Source organism: Microcebus murinus, chromosome 7, assembly GCF_040939455.1.
Source record: "Microcebus murinus isolate Inina chromosome 7, M.murinus_Inina_mat1.0, whole genome shotgun sequence".
NCBI classification, from domain to species: domain Eukaryota; kingdom Metazoa; phylum Chordata; class Mammalia; order Primates; family Cheirogaleidae; genus Microcebus; species Microcebus murinus.
Genome location: NC_134110.1, coordinates 20,975,485 through 21,000,635, shown reverse-complemented (window position 1 = coordinate 21,000,635; position 25,151 = coordinate 20,975,485). Strand labels below are relative to the sequence as shown.

Below are 25,151 nucleotides of genomic sequence, written 5' to 3'. Positions count from 1 at the left end.
AGTGTCTTTTTAACCACTTCGGTATGAGCATCGACTATAGTTGACAGCCACAGATGAACCAAGCGTTGACTTTAGCCGACAGCTGTGATATGACTTTTCTAATTTTTCATTTGTCAAAATAAAATTGTGAACATTTAAAAATAACGTAATAAAAACATATATGTATATGTTACCTATTCTGAATTACATTACAAGTAAAGCTGCCTGTAAAGTAAAACAAGCTTTCAGTGCTTTAAAGCTTTCCTCATCACACAAGAGCAAAACAGATTCGTCGTCAATGCACAGCACAAACTATCCTGCGGACTATGAGTGCCGGCTGTGGGCAAGGTTTCGAGGCCGGTGAGCATCGTACCGATGTGGTAACTAAGATAAAATTGTATTTGCACAGATATACATAGAGAAAAACAATGAAAAAAAAAAAAGAGAAAAGAGCTCAAAGAGAGATGCAAATGTAAACAAATAATTTATAATAAACGTCAATGGAGGAAAATGAATTTTTCTATAAATGTTCTATATATGAAATGGAATATCAATTGGGAGAATAAAAATCTGGTCTTTGACCTCACATTACACTTAAAATGATCTCCAGATGGTTCATAGACCGAATTATAAATACAAGTTAACATAGCATTTAATTATAATTGGAAATTTTCATGACCATATGTAAAGTAACATTTCTGAAACTAGACCTAGAAAGTATTTACCAAATAAGAGCAAAGATATTCTAACATAGTTAATGTGAACAAAGACTCTGGATACAGACTAAGTCAAGCTCAGTTTCTTTTCCTTTAGGGCTTGAGATTCAGAACTGGACCATGAGGCCCAGCGTGGTGGCTCACACCTGTAATCCTAGCACTCTGGGGGGCTGAGGCGGGTGGATTGTTTGAATTCAGGAGTTCGAGACCAGCTCTGAGCAAGAGCAAGATCCCATCTCTACTAAAAATAGAAAGAAATTAGCTTGACAACTAAAATATATATAGAAAAAATTAGCCAGGCATGGTGGTACATGCCTGTAGTCCCAGCTACTTGGGAGGCTGAGGCAGAAGGATTGCTTGAGCCAGGAGTTTGAGGTTGTCGTGAGCTATGTGAGCCAGGCTGACACCACGGCACTCTAGCCTGGGCAACAGAGTGAGACTCTTCTGTCTCAAAAAAAATAAAACTGGACCATGGGCATCATGGTAATAGTGTCTACTTCTTGAGATGTTGTAAGAATTGAATGAACTAATAATACATAAAGCCTGTAGACTGATAGAAGGTCTGTACTAATCACTAAGTCAGTATTTTTGAATACTGATGATTTCTAAGTCATTGGAGGATGTATTGTTTGAATCAATTGTAAACTACATGTTCTAATAAAGGAATAAAATAATAGATATACTCCTTATTGCTTAGAATTTTATCTTATAACTATTAAAAAAATCTTTCAATTCACATAAATGTGTATATTAGTCTTATTACATGAGATGGAAAATATAAGCAAAATCCATTAACAACAGTATTCCTAAAATTTCTCCCATTCAGATTGAATATTTCTGAATCACTTTTTGACTCATTCTACCCATGATTTTTCCTGTGTTATCATCGTCTGTATTAATTAGCAGCTTTGGTGATATTATAATTCTTGAGAGAGTCAGTCCTAAGCTCTGTAAATGAAAAATAAAAACTAAGCCCCTCCCAATGACTGAACATAACCCCTTTGGCCAAGAAGACCCTAGAAAAACCTTAAAACTGAGTTCCTGCCCATGACTGAAAGGGAGGTTGGACATGTCTCCTTTATACCCCTTCCCTTTTGGAGTTTAGACACACCAGCATTAATGTTAAACTAGAGACCATACAACTGACAAAACACACTCTTCATGGCAACACTATAATAAATTGCAAACAGTACCTAATGTCAAACAAGGCAAAGGTTAAATAATGCCTTACAAACAATAAAAACTAATTAAAACTAATTAAAATGATTTATTTTTATTAATCTGGTAAAATGTGGCTTACTTTGCAATCTGACTCTGGCATAACTTCACATGACAAGACAGCAGACTTCTTTATCATTTTTTTTTTTTTTTTTTTTTTTTTGAGACAGAGTCTCGCTTTGTTGTCCAGGCTAGAGTGAGTGCCGTGGCGTCAGCCTAGCTCACAGCAACCTCAAACTCCTGGGCTCCAGTGATCCTTCTGCCTCAGCCTCCCGAGTAGCTGGGACTACAGGCATGCGCCACTATGCCCGGCTAATTTTTTATATATATATCAGTTGGCCAATTAATTTCTTTCTATTTATAGTAGAGACGGGGTCTCGCTCTTGCTCAGGCTGGTTTCGAACTCCTGACCTTGAGCAATCCACCCGCCTCGGCCTCCCAAGAGCTAGGATTACAGGCGTGAGCCACAGCGCCCGGCCTATCATTTTTTTTTTTTTTTTTTTGAGACAGAGTCTTGCTTTGTTGCCCAGGCTAGAGTGAGTGCTATGGCGTCAGCCTAGCTCACAGCAATCTCAAACTCCTGGGCTCAAGCGATCCTACTGCCTCAGCCTCCGGAGTAGCTGGGACTACAGGCATGTGCCCGCATGCCCGGGTAATTTTTTCTACATATATTAGTTGGCCAATTAATTTCTTTCTATGTATAGTAGAGACGGGATCTCACTTTTGCTCAGGCTGGTTCTGAACTCCTGACCTTGAGCAATCTGCCTGCCTCGGCCTCCCAGAGTGCTAGGATTACAGGCGTGAGCCACCAAGCCCAGCCTCAGACTTCTTTATCTTAACTCAAGTACCCCGTTTCTACTGACTCAAATTCATTAAACAAAACTTTATTTATTTTTTTATATTTTTTCTTTTTTTTTTAGTTATTTATTTTTTTATTTTTTATTTTTTTCCACCCAGCAGTTGGTATTGGGACCAAAAAGCTTTATTTCTTTAACCAATTACAAATCAAAGAATCTGTGACTTGTAAGCCCCCACTTCAAAATATCCTGCCTTTTGGGGCTGAGCCAATGTATATCTTGCATTTATTAATTTATAAGTTTACCTGCAATTTCTATCTCCCTGTTTTGTATAAAACCAAACTGTAACCCAACCACCTTGGGACCACTTACTCAAAGGTTCTTGGATTTATGGATCCCTGAGCCATGATCATTCATATTTGGCTCAGAATAAACTTCTTTAGATTATTTTACAGATTTTAGTTTTTCCTAAGAACTCCACTCTATAAGATTATTCACACAACTGACAGCTCATGTGTAATTTTAATGTTGACAATATCATCAGAAGATGCAAGTTGGACTCCTCCCTCATGCCATAAACATAATTGACTCAAATGGATCGTAGACCTAAATGTGAGAGCTAAAACTACAAAAATCTGTTGAAAAGGACATAAAAATATTTTTATTGTCTAAAGTTAAACAACAGTTTCTAAGATATAACTGAAAAGCACAGTGATAAAAGTAAAAATAGATAAATTGATCTTCAATAGTAATAAGAACTTTTGTGATTCAACATATACTGTCAAAAAGTTAAAAAAAACAAAAAAGTGAGAAAATGTTTGCAAGTAATATAGTCATATTTTTTAGTGAATGAAGTCAGTTTGAAAAGACTACAGACTGTGTATTTCATATATATTACACTCTAGAAAGGGTAGAAAAATAGAGCTAATAAACGTGTTAGGGGTTACTAGGGGCTTGTTAAGGAACAAGGTTAAATAGGTGAAGAATATGTAATAAAAAAAAGAAGTATTATATTAATATCAGAGAGAGCAGATTAGAAGGTCAGGAAATTTATCAAAGATAAAGATGGAAATTACATAATAATAAAGAGTTCAACTTTCTAAGAAGATATAATATTCCTAACGTATGCATGTAACAACAAAGCATCAAACTATGTGAGGCAGAAATTATTAAAACTATAAGAAGAACGAGATGGCAACTATGGTTGGCAACTTTAACACTTCTCTAACAGAAATAGACAGATCCAGCAGGCAGAAAATCAGCAAGGATCCAGTTGAATTCAGCAGCACCATCAATGAACTGGACATAATGGACATATACAGACTTTTTCATATAACAGTGAGTAGAATATGCATATGGACAACTCAGCATGATAGACCACAGACATGAAAGAAGAAATAACCCTATGATGTAGAATTAAACTAGAGATTAATACAAGAAAGATAACTGGTAAATTGAAAAATACATGGAGATTAAATTATATACTTCCAAATAATACATGGGTAAAAGAAGAAATCTCAAGAGAGATTTACTTACTTTGACGTAAATTTGATGGAAAAACAATTAACAAAATTTGGGAATGCAATATGGGAGCTTAGAGGGAAATTTATAGCATTGAATGTATTTATTAGAAAAGAAGAAATCTAAAAATTAATCATCTAAATATCCACCTTTGAAAACTAAAAAGTAGAGCAAATTAAATCCAAAGTAAGCAGAAGAAAATATATAATATTGCAAAGAGAGTAAAACAAAGTAAAAGATTCAGCAACTTGAATTTTCAAATGAATATTGATAGCTTAATAGTTTCCATAACATAGAAGTATCCAAAATTAATTAGGAAAACACAACCCCCTAAATTGAATCCTTGCTCGTGGTCATGTAGAGATTAGGAAATTAGCAGACACTAATATTGAGGAATGTTCAACCAAATGACATTTGTATGCATTTCATTTCATTACTAAGTTGACAAATACTTCAGCTATGAATAATCCACCAGTAAATAACTTAGGTAAGTATTGCTAGGTAGACAATGAAAGAGTACATGGAAATAGGGAAAGAATAAAGTCAAAGACATGTTATGCTGTGAGAAAAATAAGAAAACCATGATGTTTGTATGACAATAATAACAAAGAACATGAAAGAGGACATGCAAACCCAGATAGGTTAACCTGTGTATGTCTGTGGTGAAAAGTTCCCTCAGCAGCCCCCTTCCACACTTGCCATTTTAGCTCACCTGGAGTCCCTTTTTTATGCAGTGGGGGGATACCTGTCATCTGAAGCCTCCTGTTAGGCAGTTCTCATACTCTGATGTTTTGATGCCAGGTGGCTGTGAGCTGGCCAGTGTGAATTTTCTGATTTACGGATGCCACCTACACCTGCAAAATGACTGAGGAGACAGTAACTTTTCATCCCTTCTCCACCTTCACTCCTCCCCAGCACCAACTCTACTGGTAATGGTAATAATTTTCCACCATCTTTACTTGTTCTGACTGCCTTCCTGACCAGGAGACCTCATGGAACGGGGGGCATATTTCAAAGAAGAAAAGTGAGACATTTCAAATTCCTCCACATCATGTGCATTCCTTTGTGAGCCGCTCCTGCATCCCTCCTCACCACCATTCTCTGATCTGCTCTATCCCAGCATGTTCTGCCCTTTCTGCTCCCGCATCCTCATGCATCACTGATCCCAGGGGTCCTTTCAAATCCACTGATCTCTTCTTATGCCCTGGCCTGTGCCACAGACACACTTTTTCCTTCTCTTTCCCTCCCCTGTTTCCTTGTTTCACTGATCCTCTTCAGAATGTCTTCAATGTTTCTCCTCCTAGAGGCCTTGCTTGTCCATCCCATTCCAGGTCTGATGCCTGTGTTCTCAGTTCTCAAGGGCAGCTCTCCCACCTAAAGTTTGGATTTCTGTCACAATTTCTGAATCCTGACTAGATGGAAATATCAGAGAAAATGAAAACTTTATCTTTGTTGTCCCCCTGTGAGCTCCACACATGCAGTGGACAAAGAGCAACACAGAAGATTCTGCTTTATATTGACTTTCACTAATAAATTAATAAATCTCTCAAACTCATTATATATATACTTGTCTGCTTTCATATAAAATCCACCTTTATTTCAATCTGAGGTATTGGATATGAAGATGAGTATGTCTCTTTTGCCCCCTTTTGTCCTTAGGACAGGATATGAGTCCTGACTCCCTTCAGCCTTTTCTCCTGCCTCCAATTTCCAACCCACCGTACAGACCTTTGAATGGACCATGCTGCTCCTGCCTCATCGGCACCTCTTCTGTCTTTCTGGACAGTATTGTCTTCTTAAACCAAAATAATTTTGTCTGTTCTTCAAAATAAGCTACATTCATATGGCTGCCCTGATAAATATTTCCAAATGCTTAATTACCATATTTCACCTATTTTTTTTCCTCAAATTTTGTCACAATAGCTGTTAGCCAGGTGGCAGCCATGACTTGGTGTTCATTGTCTGCACATGCATGAGCATATTTTGCAGTAGCATTCTGTTAAGATCACCTATACCAACACTTGCAGAATGTCAACAGGACATGTGTGAATGCAGTGTCAACAGGACATGTGTCAATCTCACAGACAATGGTGCAGCCTCCTTCATTAAAAGAATGTTTCATTGTCATGAGTCTTCATGTAACACAGGGTGATATTAAGACCTGCCATATTCATGACTGTGGATTAAAATCTGGTTTAGCACTATTATAATCAATATGTCTGTGAATTCATTTATTAGTTAATTTTAATATTGTTTTTATTTTTATATGAAAAATGTTATACATTTATAATTTTGGAAGGGATTTTTCAGTAAGTATAAAATAGGCTTTTATGTTTATAATACTATTATACACCTCAGAATGATGTTTCCATCAAGGAAGGACCACATATAAGAAGGTGTTCTTGTACAATTATAACTGAGCTGAAAAATTCCTATATCCTAGTAATATCATAGCTGTTGTAATGTTGTAGTACAATTACTTTGTTTTTATAAATTTAGTGTGGCCTAAGTGTAGTGTCTGTAAAGTCCACAGTAATGTACAGACTCAGGCCTTCATATCACTCACCACTCATTCACTGACTCACCCAGAGCAACTTCCAGTCCTGCAAACTCCATTCCTGGTAAATGCCCTAGACAGGTGTACCATTTTATTTTTACTTTATACCATATTTTAATTGTATCTTTTCTATATACAGATGAGTTGAGATACACAAATACTTAACCAGTGTATTACAATTCCCAAAAGTATTCATTACAGTAACATTCTGTATGGGTTTGTAACCTAGATGCAATAGGCTACACTATCTAGCCTAGATATATAGTAGTTTATAGCATCTAGCTTTGTGTAAAATTAACTATATGATGTTTGCACCTATCAATGCATTTCTCAGAACATATCCCAGTCATTAAGCAATGTATATATATATTTTAATTGACAGAGATTTTTTTTTTTGTTTTGATCCATCCCTAATAATTATTCATTGACATGCAATGGCTGACATTCACTGAGATTTCTATAGACACTGTGTACGCCACAGGCCAATTCTGAACTTCCCTTTGATCCTTTAGTTACAAATGCCAGTTCACTTGTTTGTAATTTTCTGTGAGTTTTACTCACACAATTCCTTTATATTGCCAACTAGAAGAAAACAGCCAGGAACACAGTAATTATTGAGTAATTTTAGAAGGTATGAACCAGAATGTTATGGAAAAATAATAGGGTTTGGATATACTTTAATAAATGAAAAATTTAAAAAAATGACAAATGGTATGAACAATGATTCACAAGACACTGTACTTCAAACAATGAACATCAGAGATATCTGAGGGATGTAAAACACTGACTTGAACCCTACTATAACCTGAGGTTATTGTTTCAAGAGAGTTTACTACTGTAGTACATGGCAAGGATTTTTGGAGACATTTTGTGTTGAGAATATGAGAAGATGAAACTGAGTCTAGAAGTCTCATTTAGTAATGAATTTGGCCCAATTTCATGAAGCCATTCTCCAAATTCAGTGTTAAGAATGAAAGAGAGTAATCACGCATTGTCCCAGGCACACAGGGTTGATTTGTGTCAGCATATTCTACAGAGACACAGGTTACAGAACTATGGTAGCAGTCAAGGATAAAAGTCAAAGACACATGGATAAGCCATTTGAATACATTTGGCATTCAAACCTTTTATCTTATTCATGGCTGAATAAAGACAGAGGACTTTGTATGACACAGCTTGATGAATGGTGACCCATTGGAGGTGAACGAAATGTGTATAAGTCAGTTGACCTACCCAACCTGGACCTAAACCTGCATTTACTATGATTTGTTCTTTTGTGTTGTTGATAAACTTATTACATTCTGATTCTGTAATACATTGGGTATGTGAATTTTAGTGGCTAAACTTAAGATTTTTCAACTTTAGGATTGTGTGAAAGCAATACACATTCAGTAGAAAATATACTTCAAGTACCCACACAAACATTCTTTTTTTCACTTTCAATACAGTATTCAATAAATTGTTTGATGAGGTATTCAACACTTTATAATAAAATAGACTTTGTGTTGGATGATTTTGCCCAACTGTATTCTAATGTAAGTGTTCTGAACAGACCCAAAGATACAGGGGAAATTGTCTATTTTTTATGCTTAGGTTCAACAAAGTATAGACAGCCATGTGGAATATGATTGGATAAAAAGTGTATGATTTAATGTTAATAGAATGAGTTGGAAAACCCAGCAAGACCTGTCTGTCTAGATTCTTCATGGTCTCTCTGTGCATGCATTTCTTACTTCTGGGTGTGGGGCAGGACCTTCTCTGGAATGAGGGTCTTATGACTGACAGTCAAACAAGGTAGGTTCAATAATATCTTTACCACAGTTTTTTACACAGAATAATTTTTGATTTTATGGCTATCTTTAGTAAAAGGGTTTCTGGATTTTATGATCCATCCTGAGGAATATGGATTCTAGTTTCTGTGGCTAGCTTCAGGGAGGAAAGACACTGAGAGGCAGAACAGGAGAAGGTCAGAGAAAAATTTTTGCTTCTGAGTCTTCCATATTGGGGTATTATTGTTTAGGCCCTGACACTATTCATAAGAACTGATAGCACTATTTATAATATCTATGGGATAAAATCAACCTATGTGTCCATCAAGATATGAATGAAGAAAATGTAGTACATATACACAACAAAATATTATTCATCCATAAGAAGAATGAAACCTTATCATATGACATTTTTTAAGTGAAATAAACCATAAAGAAAAATTTCACATGTACTCATTCATATGTTGTAGCTGGAAAAAAAACAAAAACAAAACTCATGGAGATAGAGAGTAGCATGATGGTTATCAGACAGTAGGAAGGGTAGTGGGTAGTGAAGAAAAAGTGGGTATGGTATATGGGTACAAAAATACAGTTCCAATGAATAAGGTCTAGCATTTGGTAGCACAATAGGATAACTATACTTAACTGTGATTTATTGAATATTTTAAAATAGTTAAAAGTGGAATTTGAATACTCCTAACACAAAGAAATGATAAATGCTTGAGGTGATGAATACCTGAATTACCCTGATTTGATCATTACACATTGCATATTTTTTATCAAAATATCACATGAATATCATAAATATGTACAACTATTATCTACCCATAATGGTTTTTAAAAGTAAAAAAAAAAAATAACAGAACACAATTTTCATTAAAAGGAGAGACTAGTAAGCCTTATCTCTTCTAATTGTTTCCCCCCCAAAAAAATCCAGTTTTCTTCAAATTTGGGAATAATCTTGCCATTGACTTTCACTACATATTAATAAATACCATAGTCTATATTGTTTGCAAAGAGTATTGAGTTTATCTCAATATGCATGGAAATTAAACTTAATAGTGTCAGGTTATAATGAAATAAAACAATGAAAATGAAGAATGAAGTGTACTTTTTTTATTAACCAGGTGCTAGCTTGAAATTCTCTATACACAGTATTAAAGCACAGATTCCTGAATGTAGCATGATCTAGCAAACAAATTCCCATCTACTAGTTTGGAATAAAAATATCCACAAAGTATCAACACTCTTGGTCTGTTGGTTCTCCCCATCTTATAAATCTTGAACAAAACCTCCTCAGAACCATTTTTTGACCATTAGATGAGTATTTCATTACCAGTATAGAAGAAATTTTCTATTGAGTGTCTGAGTCTTACCCTGTAAAAATGCTTCCTTTATTAGACAGTGTATTCCTCTTCAATTCAATCATGTTAGCATTTGTACAATCCACATTTCAGGCCCTAAGTAAATCATAGTCGACATTTTGGAGCCCTGAATTGGGAGGAAATCCCTTTTCAATTTAGGTTTAGAAATTCCATCTTCACTAGACAGCGGCACACAGCCTATTCACATGTAAAACATCTCAGAGAAATGTCAAAGGTTCAGCCTGAAACAATGGACATCAACACAAGAGCTAAGTAACAAATGTGAGTAAATTATTGAATGAGTCAGCGAATATGAGAATCTGAATAACTCACAAGCATGAAATTTAAAAAAATATCTTGTTAGGTAATAACAGAACATAAATAAAGATTTGAATTCCTTTCTACAAGGTGATATTATAAAATATATATGCTGCGTGGAAGTGGATGACACCGCTTTCTAAACATCATTTTTATTTAAATGAAAACTAAAAACATTTTTTAGTAATCACTCATCAAGGAATAAGAAAAGACTATACGTCTATATTATGGGTTATCTGTACAAAGACATGTCATTCAGACCTTTACAAAAACAAGATAGAAAAAATCAAATACTCCAGTCAATGTCTATATAGCTTTTGGACCAGGAGAAAAGCAAACGATATGAGGATGTTTATATTAAGCGGTTATCTCTGTATTCAAAATGAAAGTGTCAGTGTTCCATTTACAAAATTAAAGCCTTGGGTACCTTTTACAATTAGAATAAATTGAATCAAATAATTTAAACAGTCATTACTATTACTATTTTTAAGCATGCCACTCAGAGAAAATTTTGTCTTGTGTCTGTCAAAAAAGTTTCTGTCTCCTTTTCCACTGGAGGTATTTCATAGTAAATTTCTGGAAAACACTATAACACAGAATGTTTAATATCTGTTTTTCCTAGTAAAGTGATTTTCCACTCAATTAGTTTGAAAAACAATTATAAATGCACTCTTAAAAACAGGAATGAAAGGCGTTAATACATAATACAAAAATATACATTTGGTTTCAGATGACGGTTAAGTGAGATAAAAAGACTATTGCATGCAGGTGTTAATAAATATTTGCATGCCAAGAAAACAAGAAGAAACCATTACCAGGAAAGCCTGAGGTGTAAAGTGTCCTTGATCAGCAAGCAGAATGGCTGTGGAGAAAAAGTCTTTCTCATACAAAACAGCTGCATTCCTCAAACAACCCCTGAGGGGATTTAGGGAGCAGCTGTCCCTGCCAATGAAGACCCCACAGAGGTAGGTCAGAACTCAGCTGCATTGGCCTTAGCCCCGCCCTTGGTGGGTGTGATCTGCAGAAAGACTGCATTCAAGGGACATCTGCGCTTGCGCAGAAGCCACCCAGGGATGTCGGTAAAAGTTCCCACATCCACTGATTATTGCTGGGGGAGTAGAAAATCCCCCAGGCTTCAAAAATGATGGAATGATAATGAGGAGTCTTGACACGCAATAAAAATTCACCGAGAATGTACTAAACAAAGTGGGGAGTAATGTTGGAGGGATTGCTTGAGCTTCACGAGGACCTTAGAGACATATGTGTCAACAGTAATACTCTAAAGTTCTGAACTCTCCTCTTTATTCAAGGCAGTGTTGGGAATACTGGTGCAGATGCAAGGAATGCAAGTTTTCACTCTTCACAGTCTTCATTATGGAACATCATAGTGGAAAGACAAAGGGTTATGGACGTACAATTTTTGTGTTAAGTGAAGTCTCTTAGTTATTAGACAATGTGATATTTGCACAAAGATAAAGGAACCAGTGGAATTAATAAAGGAGTACCGGGTGTTGTGGTTTGTGCCTGTATTCCCACCTACCGGGGAAACTGAGGCAGGAGTATTGCTTAAACCCATGAGTTCAAGGCAGTAGGAGGCAATGACCTTGCCTATAAATAGCCACTGCTCAGCTGCTTGTGAGCTGGGTTCAAGCCATCCTCCTGCCTCAGCCTCCCTAGTTGCTGGGACTATTGGTGAGTGCCACTGTGCCTGGCTAATTTTTCTATTTTTAGTAGAGATGGGTGTCAGTCTTTCTCAGGCTGGTCTGAAACTCCTCAAGCAATCCTCCCATCTCCATATCCCAGAGTGCTAGGATTACAGGTGTGAACCACCACACCCAGACTTCTATTCCTTTCTTGTAGGGCTTTAGCTCAGATTCAGAACTGGCACATAAGAGTGCTAACAGTACCTACCTCTTGCCACGAGGATTGAATGCACTAATGATACATAATGCCTGTAGCCTAAAAGGGTTCCATACTAACCAAAAAGTCAGTATTTGCTAGTACAGACAATTTTTCCAAGTAATTAAAAGATGTTATCATTTGTGTTATTTGTAAAATGCATCATTATTTTTTGTCACAATGAAAGAAAAAAAAACATTGTTAAACTATGACACAAATACTTCGTATGATTTAGAATTCTACCTCATAATTATTGACAATAAGTTAAACTTATATAAACGAGGACACTTGTCTTATATCACTCCTCATGTTAATGAAGTAAAACTATAAGCAATATACATTCTCAAAGGAATTGCTAAATTTTTCTCATTCAAGTTAAACTCTTCTGAATCAGTTTCCAACTGATCTTGTCCATGATTTCCCCTCATTATCATCACTTGTTTTAACCAGAAGGTTTAGTGATGTTGCATTCTTGTGAGATTCCTATGCTTCTCTCTGTGAGATTACCTTTCCAACTACTGACAGCTCCATTGCAAGTTTTGATGTTAATGTTAAAAGAAGGTATTAATAGAAGGTTTTTAAACCCAGATAATGCATGTACATAGGAAGATAACCACGTGAAAACTATTTTTTCCAATAGTTTCTGATATTCCCCTGCCTCATCTACACCTCTTCTGTCCTTCTGGACAGTGTTGTTCCATTGATCAATAAAAATCATGTTCTCTAAGATTCAGCTCAATTAATATGGCACTCTTGATAATTAAATCCATATCTTTATTAGGTACTATATTTCACCAATTTTTGCATGCTTTTATTTTTTTTCAAGTTTTATTACAATCACTGTTAACTTGTTGGCAGCTATGACATGGTTTTAATTGTCTGCACATGGATGAACTAGTTCTGAAATTTTGAGCTGTCACCTTCTTGTAAGAATAGTTGCACCGAAACATGGAGAATGATGTCAATGTGAAAATCACACTAACAATGGTGAGACCTCTTTTATTAAGAAATATTTCATTGCTGTTAGATTTCATGACACAGAGGGTGATGTGAAGACATTCATGATTCTGGATAAAAATCTAATTCAGAAGGATCAGAATCAGAATTTCAAAATATTTGTGAATTCATTTATGAATTAATTTTATTATTGCTTTCATTTCTATATGAATAAAACTTATGCCTTTCTAATTACAAAAGGGCTTTTTCAATAAGTATAAAATAAGGCTATTATGTGTATTATAGTTTAATTGACAGAGATACCATATTTTCTTTCAGATCCATCTTAAATCTTTGATTTATTGACTTCCAGTGAATGACCTTCACAAGAGTCTTCAGATGTTGTACATGGACCCATTTGACCTTCTGTTTGAGAGCTCAAAACTAAATTTAGGTTTAGTACCAGAGTGGCTCACAACCCTGTTATAACAAGAGATAAAGGTTATTTGGACTTGGGTGTTTAAAATATGCCTTTCATGGGATATTTCTTTCACCTGCCAGACACATCAATGCCTAAGTGTCCAACCAGTATCCATATGTCTGTCACACAGAAAATTTGTTTATACTGGCAGATGCTCTTGTGGCTCTTGTCTTATCTGCAACTTGTTTACTACTGCAGGAATATCACTCAGGCACTGGGAGACTGGCTTCATGCTCTCCCTGTGTCCTGCAGAAAACCTAAGCTGAGACAGCCCCTCCCTCATTCTTCAAATGGAAGACATAAGTTAATAAACCCATTACAGAAAACATTTTAAGACTGATTGATCAGTTCTATGGTGAGAGACAAGAAGATGGAGTAAGGGAAATTAGAGTAAACAGCAAAACAGTTTCCCAGCTGTTTTAAAACACAATTGAGAAACTTTTCACAATGTTTCAATTTTTCTTAAATTAAAAAATAGCATTTTATGATGGGATATTGAAACAGGAATTTTGACCCTGAGGCTTCTAAAAGTCCCCTCATATTAAAGTTATTTTGTTGCAAAAGTAAGGAAAACACAGGAGAATCAATAGAGAATCTTATGTACTATACAGAAATGATTAAAATAGAATTCCATTAAAATATGACATTAAGCTCAGTATTATTGAAACACATTACAATTTTTCAAATGAATGCAAATACATGGAAATGAAAATTATTAACATTGAGAAGTGCGGGCATAAAATTTTGGTCAGGAAATGTTTCCATAACAACAAAAAAAGAGTGTTGTAGAAACACGACGGTATTTACTTGGGAAAAACAAATAAATACGTGCTTAATACAAAGTTAAGGGCAAGAACCAAAACAATGATATGGACCCTACAAAGATTTTTTTTTTTTTTTTTTTTTTTACCGATAAGTTACACGATAAAGCCTTTACGATGCAACCAAACCATAGGAGACTCCAGCGGGCGCCCTAAACGGAAAAGACCAGCAAAGAGAGAGGAAACGGAAATCGGGTGCGGGCGGGGCACCACTTCCTGCTCGCTCCGACTGCTACGCTCTCAGGCGCACAAGATCGGTCCCTGCGGGCCACCGTCCTCCCGCGCAGTCATGTGACCGTCCCACAGTGCAAAGCAGACCGGTCGGCCGCGCGGGACAATGGCGCATTTCCTGGGAGCTGTGGTGTCTCGCTGGACGCGCTGATTGCTGCGCAGCGCAAGTGGGATTCCCGGGGTATCTGGAGCCCCAGATCCCTCCGCGGAAACTTGAGCAAATACGCCCAACAACTCTATTGTACTGGAAAACGTTTTAAAGAGTAACATATCAAGGCTTTAACCGAAGAGATTCGATTAATTTCTTGAACTGTCGTGCTAGTAAGAGGAAAATGTGTATGAGAACACACGCGCACACACAGTTACCGAAGGATTTAATGTGACATAATACAAAGTCTACTGAAGTAGTTTTGCAGTCAAATCTGAACTATTTGTGTGCCCATGGCAACTCACCGCTGTACATCCATGTTTGTCAATGAAATCGTCAGCCTAATAGTACTCCCAGTGATCTTTAACCCCTGCATTATGTGTAGGAACTGACAGAAAAAGTAGACAGGGGCCAAGCTTCCCTGTATCATTACTGGGAATGATTATAGCTTGTTTTTTGTTTGTTTGTTTGTTTTTTCCCCGGAGCAATTGTGCAGTGTGTTTCTGTTTTTAAACAAATATTAACAACAACAACAAAGTCCTACCGGGCTCGTGGCTCAGGTCTATAATCTTAGCTCTTTGGCAGGCCAAGGTGGGATGATACCTTGAGGCTAAGAGTTAAACACCAGCCTGGACAACATAAAGAGACCTTGTCGCCACTAAAAATAGAAAAAAATAGCCAAGCTGGTGGTACACGCTTGTAGTTCCAGCTATTTGGGAGGATGAGGCAGAAGAATCGCTTGAGCAAAAGAGTTCAAGGCTGCTGTGAGCTATGATCAGCCATTGCACTGTAGGCATGTCTCAAAAAAAAAAAAAATGCTGCTCAAGTGAACACTGTACTTTCTGGTTCACAGACGCCCCCCCCCCCACCTTTTTTCTCTGAACTTATTTTTAAGGTTATCATTGGTATCCCCGTTTTTGTTGCTGCTAGATGGCGCTATGAGCACAGGGGTCCCTCATTCTCCAAGGCATGATGTAGCAGGTACTGCTGAAGTTAAGAGTAAGGAGTTTAAGGGTTGAAAGCAACCTGTGCTTGGAGCTGAATTGTCTTTTTCCAGGTGGAGAATTCATTGTCTGACTCAGCATCTTTCTCAGGGTGGTGTAACTCCATTAAGAGAAGGTTCTATACTGAAAATACTAAATTTTTTGGTGGCTATTTTTCTTGGACCTTAAGTTATCTCTCATTTCCCCACCCATACTTTTTCTTTGCCTGTACATCTAAACCCCATAGATATATTTTTTTTCCTTCACATCTACAAGACTCCCAAATTCTCATTTTATAATTACAACAGCTGTGTTCTTAACTAAGTAGATGACATAGTAGCTGATGACTACAACCACAGAAAACTATAAAACTCTAACATATGGACATGGAATAAAATTCCTTAAAAATCTAACCCCCAGATACCGATTTTGACCTATTCATTATTTCAAACTAAGAAAATTGAGTGGCAACCATGTGGCACATACATTGCTACATATTACATATAAAAATATTTTTTAAAAATCCCAGATAAATAGCTTCCTTCAAGTGTACTGAAATTGCTACCCTCCTTGTGATATCTCAAAAAATTTTTTTTTACTTCTATACATGCCCTGGTCTCTACCTGAATGCTAATTCTCCTTTTGTCTTTCCTATCTCTAATTTGCATGGTAATTAGCTACTTATTCTTCATATATTCAATTATAAGTTACTTCCTCCAGGAAACCTACAATGACCATTTAAATCTGGATTGTATGTCCATGCATCTTATGGATTTCCACAGAATAATTCACATTCCTTACTAAAGCATCTTTAATCTGATTAGTATTGACTACTTGTTTAAATCTCTGTTTGGCTGATGTCCCAAAGGAGAAATTTATCCCTTTTTTTAATATTTTTATCTGTGGAGGCTGAGATTGCCTGAGTCCAGGAGTTTGTTTGAGGTTGCACTGAGCTATGATCATACCAGTACACTCTGGCCTGGGTGACAGAGTAAGACCCAATCTAAAAAAAACAAAAAAAAATAAAGAAAGAAAAAGGAAAAACAGAAAGAGATGAATTGAAACTACAATGAGATGCTACCTGCCACTATACATCTACTAGAATAATTAAAATTATTATATATATGTATATATATATAATCAATAACAATACTGGGAAGGATGTGGAGCAATTAGAATTCTCATATTTTCCTTTGGAAATGCAAAATGGCATAGCCACTTTGGAAAGGATTTTGGCATTTTCTTGTAAAGTGAATCATGTATTTCACAATCGAGAAACTCAGCTCTAAGATTATCTCAAGAGAAATGAAACTATATGCTTGTAGTAACCATATTGTAGCACATATCTGAAAACAATCCAAATATCCATCAAATTATCCATAATATGATGAAATAAAAATCATGTTCTAATAAAAAAATATATCCATATTGATAGCATTTTAAATCAATAAAAATGATGAGCAAGTTGTGGGATATTGATTCAATAGAGTACAAATCAGCAGCAAAAAGTAACAGACTATTGAGACATAAAACAACATAAATCTCAAAAGCATGCTTCTGAGTGAGCAAAAGCATACATAACAGTTTGCATACAAAATGATTTCATTTATAAAACATTCTGTAAAAGGCAAAGCTGTCAAGATAGATATATGATCAATAATTACCAAGACTGAGCATAGAGAGATTACTACAAGGGAACACAATTGAAGTTTTTTTTTTTTTATTTTTTTTTATTTTTTATCGAAATGGGTTTTCGAAATTTTTTTTTTTTTATTTTTTTTTATTTTTTATCGAAATGGGTTTTCGAAACACAATTGAAGTTTTAAGGTGAAGATTCAAGCCAGTCCTCCAGGTAGACTTGGATGGATTCAGTTTTTCCTCCTTTCTCACTTTTAATTTTCAAGAACAAGTGTAGAATGAGCCTGGACTATAACATCCTAAGATAGGAAGGGGCTCTTAGGAATAATAGCCTGGGCCTTGTTCCTGCCCTTCCTAGGGAGTGTAACATCTGGAGTTGAGAAGAACTGCTCAGGACAGCTTGGGGATTATTCCATTCTCCTCTGGAAGCAGCATGTCCTTAAAAGCTTTGCCTCATGATTCATGTATCCCCTGAGTTAAGTGACCCAGGTGGACTGCCTTTTAGGGTACCTCAGCTGTGGTGTGAATGGGGAGTGTGCAGTCAATACTCTATCCGCACCAGGAAGGCTTCTTGAGCCTCAGAGGACTGGCACACAATGAATTCTAGGCTTCTTTTGTCCCTTGCTTCCTATCTGTAAGTAATAAATCTGCTTCATATAAGTTGTTGCTTATGAGTTTGTTTTGCATCACTGGACTCAGGCAATTGGGAACACTGAATCCCAGGATGGAGTGGATGAAAGTGTTTGGAATCCTATTCCTTGTAGTTGCTATAGTGATGATCTTTTCTCTCCTCCATGCTGTGGGAGTCCTCTCTTGGGATTGGTTATTAGTGAAAATGCTTCACAAAATTGATCCATTGATCAAGGTTGAGTCTGTGAGAACCTTGGCTTTCTGCCAAAGTGGGAGGGACAATTTCACCCAGTACCAAGTCCAGGGTGGAGACATCAGCTTGGGGGCACAGGAACTGGACATACAGCTGGATGAATTATGGGGAAGGATGTGAGTGATAAGTTGGACACATGTCCTGTTCATGCAAGTGTAAATAAGCTGGCTGCATGGACTGAGGCAGAGAGAAATGAATGTGGGAACAGTGGAACTAGGGGAACTAGATCCCCTAGTTCTTGGGCACTTATGTGATCACTCATTGTCAGGGCCTGAGAGCTTGAAATGTGGTCACTCTGATGGACCGTGAAGCAGCTGAGGGGGAACCAGACAGAGGTCCTTAGATGGTCCTTGTGGCATGAGAAAGAACCAACACATGCAATGTCAGCTTTCACAAATAGGGAGGCACATTATCTGAAGGATGGATATTAAGGAAGGTCAGGGAAGTCTTATGCAGTCTGGCTGGTATGTTTGTTTGATAAAGGTACATTGTGAACTAAATGTCACAGGAATGGGACCAACATCTCTGGGTTCCTGATGAAAGCCAATGACCCTATACCTTGTCAAGATAAGAGGGGAAAAGAGGGAACTTCAGTCTTTTCTTGGGTTCTTGTATACTGGAGCCCACATGACAATGTTTCTGGGTTCCCTTAGGGAAATAATTAATGGCATTGGGAGGTTATGGGATAGACTGGTGCTCCATGATGCTTATCTGCATACAGTGCTTATGTGCTTGTAGGTGGTGCCCTTTGGGCTATTTCAGATGTCTGTAGTTCCCACTGCTAAGTCTATGATAGGCATTGACATTTTGGCTGTTTGTGGCACAGAAATTCACCACCGTGTAAGGGGTATACTCGCTCACAGCTCAGAACTGAGCCAAAGCAGTGGGGCATTTCCACTTATCCCTGACATCTAAGCTACCCAAGCATGAATGAGTTACTCAACAAAAGAAGTACTGCCTTCTGGAAATGGAAAAAGAGACATTACTTTGTTAATTCTGGACTTAATTTGCTACAAATAAAAATGTGACAGTCCACCATGTCACAATGTAATATCCCAGTTCAACTGGTCAAAAAGGCCTCTGGGCATGGAGACCATGAATGCCAAAGATGCTTGGTCAGGAAGCTAAAAATGCATCCCAGCTACCGTAAAGCCCCTGGTAGAACTCACTGGTAAAAAGGAGGCATCTATATCAGACAGCTGATAGGCCTCTTTGTGTACTGGAGACAGCATGTACTCTACCTGGGTGTTCTCTGTGCTCCCATAGTCAAGGTGAACAACAAAGCCTGTAACTTTGAATGGAGCCCTTTGCAGCAGCAGGCCTTGGAAGCTGTCTAACAAGTTTAGGTTCAGGTACTGCCTTTTAGACTTTTGGAGCTTTCTAGCCCAATCAAATTACAGTTGTGTGTAATCTCCACACATATTGACTGGTGTCTGTGGCAACAGAAAACTGCCACTGAAGTGCATCAATCTTTCAGATATTGGGAATACAAATTTTCTGAGGCAGCCACCAAACATGCCTTTCTAAAATGGCAATCTGGTCGGGCATGGTGGCTCACGCCTGTAATCCTAGCACTCTGGCAGGCCGAGGCTGGAGGATTGCTTGAGCTCAGGAGTTTGAGACCAGCCTGAGCAAGAGCAAGACCCCGTCTCTACTAAAAATAGAAAGAAATTAGCCGGACAACTAAAAATAAAAAAAAAAAATTAGCTGGGCATGGTGGCACGTGCCTATAGTCCCAGCTACTTGGGAGGCTGAGGCAAGACGATCACTTGAGCCTAGGAGTTTGAGGTTGCTGTAAGCTAGGTTGATTCATGGCACTCTAGCCTAGGCAACAGAGTGAGACTCTGTAAAAAAAAACCAAACAAACAAAAAAATTAAAATGGCAATTCTTGCTTGCTGTTGGGACAGATGGGATTGGGCATTTTATGGCCAGATTACCACATGTGATTCTGCAACCTGAACTGCCCATTCTCACTTGGGTGCTCATACACTCACAAAAAATAAATTGGATAGGCTCAGCAGAGCTTAACTATTAAGAAGAAATGGTACATTGAAGATTGGGCCCAGCCAGGACTCCATGGGAACATAGAATCCATGAATAAATGGCTAGTTTACTAGAAGAGACCGAGGGCTCATGGGATGCTTTGGCTCCCTCTGTGGCTACCTGGAGTTTAGGACTCAAATGTGCCTACTAATGGTATGGCATGGTTTACTGATGCTCTTTGAAACAACAGAGCAGATGGGGTTTGTTGGCTGTGGCTGCCATCTGGCCACTGGCTGGCCATATTTTGGCTGATATTTATTAAATATGGATGTTCTGCCTAGTGGGCCAAAGTACATGCACTGATGATGGCAATGTAGTTCCATTCTACCACTGTATCTTACTACATGTTCATCAACACATGGGTCTTTGCTAACAGCCTACCTACCTGGTTAGAATGGCAACTAAGTGTTTATGCTATTACAAGATTATCTTCATGGGGAAAAGGACTATGGCAACAACTTGCTACCTGGAGGGGACAAATAATATGTCACCCATGCGGATGCTGAGGCTATCATAGCTGTCTTTGAGATAAACTTATATCATGATGTTGAATATCCCATGGGAGTTCATTCTGAGCAACATGACAATGGGTACACTCTCATGGAATATTATGGACTTTCCATGTACCCTGTGATCTTCAGGCCAATGGAGCTATTGAGCAATGGAATAGCTGATTCACATGAACACAAGTCACCAAGATGGCCAGCTAGTTGGGTGGTACCCCTATCTGGAAGTATGAAAACTAAACACTGTACACCAATGAAAGACAAACATAGCACTGCAGCAGATGATGGGAAACACTGAGCTTGACAGGGGTGGAAGTGGACCAGAGGGCTGCCTAATTAGGCTGTGCCTGTGAAAACTCAAACTCAGTGTTCTCAACCATTCTTTTTCCCCTTCAGTGTGTATATCCTAGGGATGGTTTGTGGTTCAGGCGACAATAGGACCCCAGGCAGGGCCCCCTACCTTTAATCTGGTGGCAGTGATTCATCAAAATAGCCCCCTTCTGTGGTGTCTCACAGTGTAGGGAGACAGAACCAAGTAGAGTGAGGGTGCAGGGGCCTCTGTATTGATACTAGGGATGGACAACTGATCCTTCCAGTTGGGTGGGTAACATTATCAGACATCAAGTTTGCATATGACATGAACTTCCTTCCAGGACTGGATGAATGAGGCCAACATGTCTAGGTCAAGTAACAGGGCTATGAGTTCCAGCAGAAGTAACCTCAGGACAGGGACAGACAGACCAGGCTACACCAATTCTGCCCAAACCCTATGCAACAGATAGCGAACATGTGATACCCTGGGAGGGGCATTGGACACTAACATGTCAATATCTTCTTTCTACATGGGCTTGGGAGCAGAGGTCTGGAAGCATAATGTCTTCATTAGGCTTTCCCAAGATGTGACCACTATGGGAAACTTTGATTGTAGGGGTGATTGCTTGAGAGCTTCTATTTGTAGAAACTCATAAACTCTTTCCTGAAAAAGAATGAGTTTCACCTTAATAAGACCAACTTAAAAATTAAAGAGTTATTGCACCAATCTCCTTTTGAGTCCTTTCTTCTTTAAATTACAGTCTCTCACATGTCAAAATATGATTAACCCCTTTCTATAGACATTTTCAATTTACTCCTCCTGTATAAAGATAAAATTGTTAAAAGTCCTAACTACAAGTTCAGACTTCTCTCTTGCTCCAACTCCCACTCAGAGCCTTATGTAGAGCTCATTCATTTTGCCTCTTTACCTTGGGACATATTTATATCTTGATAGTCCTTCTCTTCCATCTGTAGCCTTGAAATCTGTATTCATACTTGTTATGGGTTATATTCATATGTTGAAGCTGAAAGTGTGTGCAAATTCTACCCCAAAATATGGTACGTTGGCACATTAAGTATTATAAGCTTAAGGGAATTAAGGCAACAGCAGAGGGAGGAAGGTCTCTCTTACCTTCTCTCACTCACTCTTTCCTGAAGGGCCTCATGTGACAGGTGTTTTGTCCTACACCTGAAGGGAATTAGAGATGCCAAGAATAATTTGAACAAATAGGCCTTGCTAAATTACTCCCAGCTTATTACTATTAAATCACACCCTTTTGTTCCCCAATCATACTTCTGCAAGACTGTTGATCAAAATACAGTTTTCCTTGGATTGTTGTGTCTGAATATCTGAAGTCTTCTGTGTGACATAAAACTTATATTAAACAAATGTGTATTTATTTATTTGAGACAGAGTCTTGCTCTGTTGCCCAGGCTGGATTGCAGTGGTGTGGTCACAGTTCATTGGAGTCTAAAATTCCTGGGCTCAAGCAATCCTTACTGACTCAACCTCTGGAGTAGGTAGTACTATAGGCATATGCCACCATGCCTGGCTAATTTTTAAATTTTTGGTAGAGACAGGGTCTCACTATGTTGCCCAGGCTGGTATTGAATCCCTGGCCGTAAATGATCCTCTTGCTTTGGCCTCCAAAAATGCTGAGATTATAGGCATGAGCCACTGCACCTGGCCAATCTGTTTTTTGTTTGTTTGTTTTGGCTTTTTGTTTGTTTGCTTGTTTATGGGGCACTCAGCAACAAACCTTATAGCAGGGGAGGAAAATATTTTTTTTCTTCTGTTTTATAATACGTTCACCCCCAGTGTCTCAGAATGTGGCTGTATATTAGGTAATTAAATTACAGTTGGTCTAATCTAATCAGACTGGTGTCCCTAGAAGAACAGAATGTTTAGACATACAGAAAGATAACTAGGGATGTGCAAGCACAGAGGAAAGGCCATGTGAGGACACAGTTATTAGGTGGCCATCTGGAAGCCAAGGAGAAAGACCTCAGAATAATTCAAATCTGCCAACACTTTAATCTTGAACTTTCAGCCACCAGAACTGTGAGAAAATAAACTTTTAAGTAGCTCCGTCTGTGGTACTTTGTTCTTATAGCCCTGATACACTCACATAATACTCTAAGAAGTAACTCAGTAATTATTTCACTTTGTAAAAGACCCCTGACCATTCAGGCTGTCTGTATATACTATTCCTTTGCACTGAGCTTAGGTTCTGCTTTTCTCTTCCCAGTTATAATATAATTTTTAAACTGTAAATCATTTTTATTGACTCTGTTCCCATTTAATAGCTTTCACTATGAAAGAGCCAATGATTAGAGAATAAAGAGGAAGGATTAAGCATTCATTATAGGAATAACAGAAAAAAGAGACAACTCTGATGGGGAATGACTTAAATTTTTAGAATTCCTAAACACATCAGAATATTTCTCCTATGGAGAAAGGGTCCAGTGGAGGGCCACACTGCCACAGGAAGGACAAAACCAACAGTAAAAGAATGAGTAAGTGAACTGATAAGTAAGTAAAACATCTAAAATGGTAAGTTCCATCTTGGTTCGATATAAATATTAGATAAATTCAGATTCTTATCCATTCCATTAAAAGTTTGGGCAAAACATGACAATGTATATTATTAGAGCTAGTAATGCTATTTTGGATAGCCTAAGTAAATAGGTTCACATATAACAAACTAGTTATATGTGAACTAAAAATAGTATATTTATGTATCTTATAATTTTAAAGAAAAACTGAAATAAATTTTGTTTGATGCCTTGAATACAAATGATCTATTTTTATACTGTTCATGTGGTAAACCAGATAAAGGTGAAAATTGAGTTAATATGAATGGATTTTTTTTGCCCCAGCTATATGTTCCATTTTTCATATACAAATCAGTATATTTTGTTGTGGATTAGAAATACCCAAAACACTGGCACTTTGACATGCTGAGAGGCCTTAGAAACTGCCTCAGATCAAGGTTTCTATAATCCTGTCTTGTCCTGCCCTACCTGGAAAGTGGAGGGAGAATTCTGTCTGGAATTTCCATATGTTACCAATAAAGTTTCTTTCCAAAATGCAATTGTCTTAAATGCTCTCCCTTGGGATCTCACAAATAACCAGGAAAGTTCACCCAAAAAGGAAGAGGCTGGGAGTCCTAACCAAGCCAGACGGACTGTTCATGTATTCTTCCAAGGGTACCTCTAAGAGATTACCTGGGATGCTTTATCTGCATAATAAGACATCCTTTGTTCCTGTTCAGCTATACCTCTCCCCTTCCCCTAATGTCTGCCTCCTGTCTCCTAGATCCATTCATTCTCCTTAATGATTCACTGCTCCTCAAAAGAATGGTATATAGTCCCCATTTTCCCCTCTATGAAAAAGGGTATTTGAGCTTTTGTATCTCACTGGGTTACTGGTTAATAATTCTCCTGCTATTCCCCTATGCTATGCATGTTTAAATAAAGTTTCATATGCTTTTTATCCTATTAATTTGCCTTTTGTCAGTTGATTTTTCAGCATACTTTTAGAAGACAAAAGGGAAGTTTTCTCTTCACCCCTACAGATTCATCCATATATTAATTCAGCATCTTTGTATTTTCACCAGTAAAGAGGATATATCCTAGGCTCTAGGAATATAGAATTGAAAGGCCAAATAAAATTATCTGTCTCCAAACAGCTTACATTCTATAATAGTTCTAGTTTTCCAGGTGCTATACATACAAAACTAGTAAATATGGAAATCACTTCCAAATCAGGCATCTGCTATTACCTGGAATTGCTGGATTCCAGCTGTACAAATCACTTATTATTTTTTTGGTTTATTTCACTTAGCATAATGCCCTCACAGTTTGTCCATGTTGTATCATGTGTCAGAATTTCCTTTCTTTCAAGGCTGATTAATATTTCATTGTGTGCAATACCACATTTTGTTCTTCTGTTTATCTATTGATGAACACTTGGGTTGTTCCTACTTTTTGGCTATTGTGAATAATACTGATATGACTGTTAGTGTAC

General features: G+C 37.5%; 1 protein-coding gene across 1 annotated transcript in view; it reads right to left on the bottom strand.

The window, feature by feature from the left end:
• The window catches only part of SNURF (SNRPN upstream open reading frame), a 141,391-nt gene that overhangs the window by 93,882 nt on the left and 22,358 nt on the right, over positions 1–25,151 (bottom strand). The gene's annotated exons all lie outside the window — the stretch shown is intronic.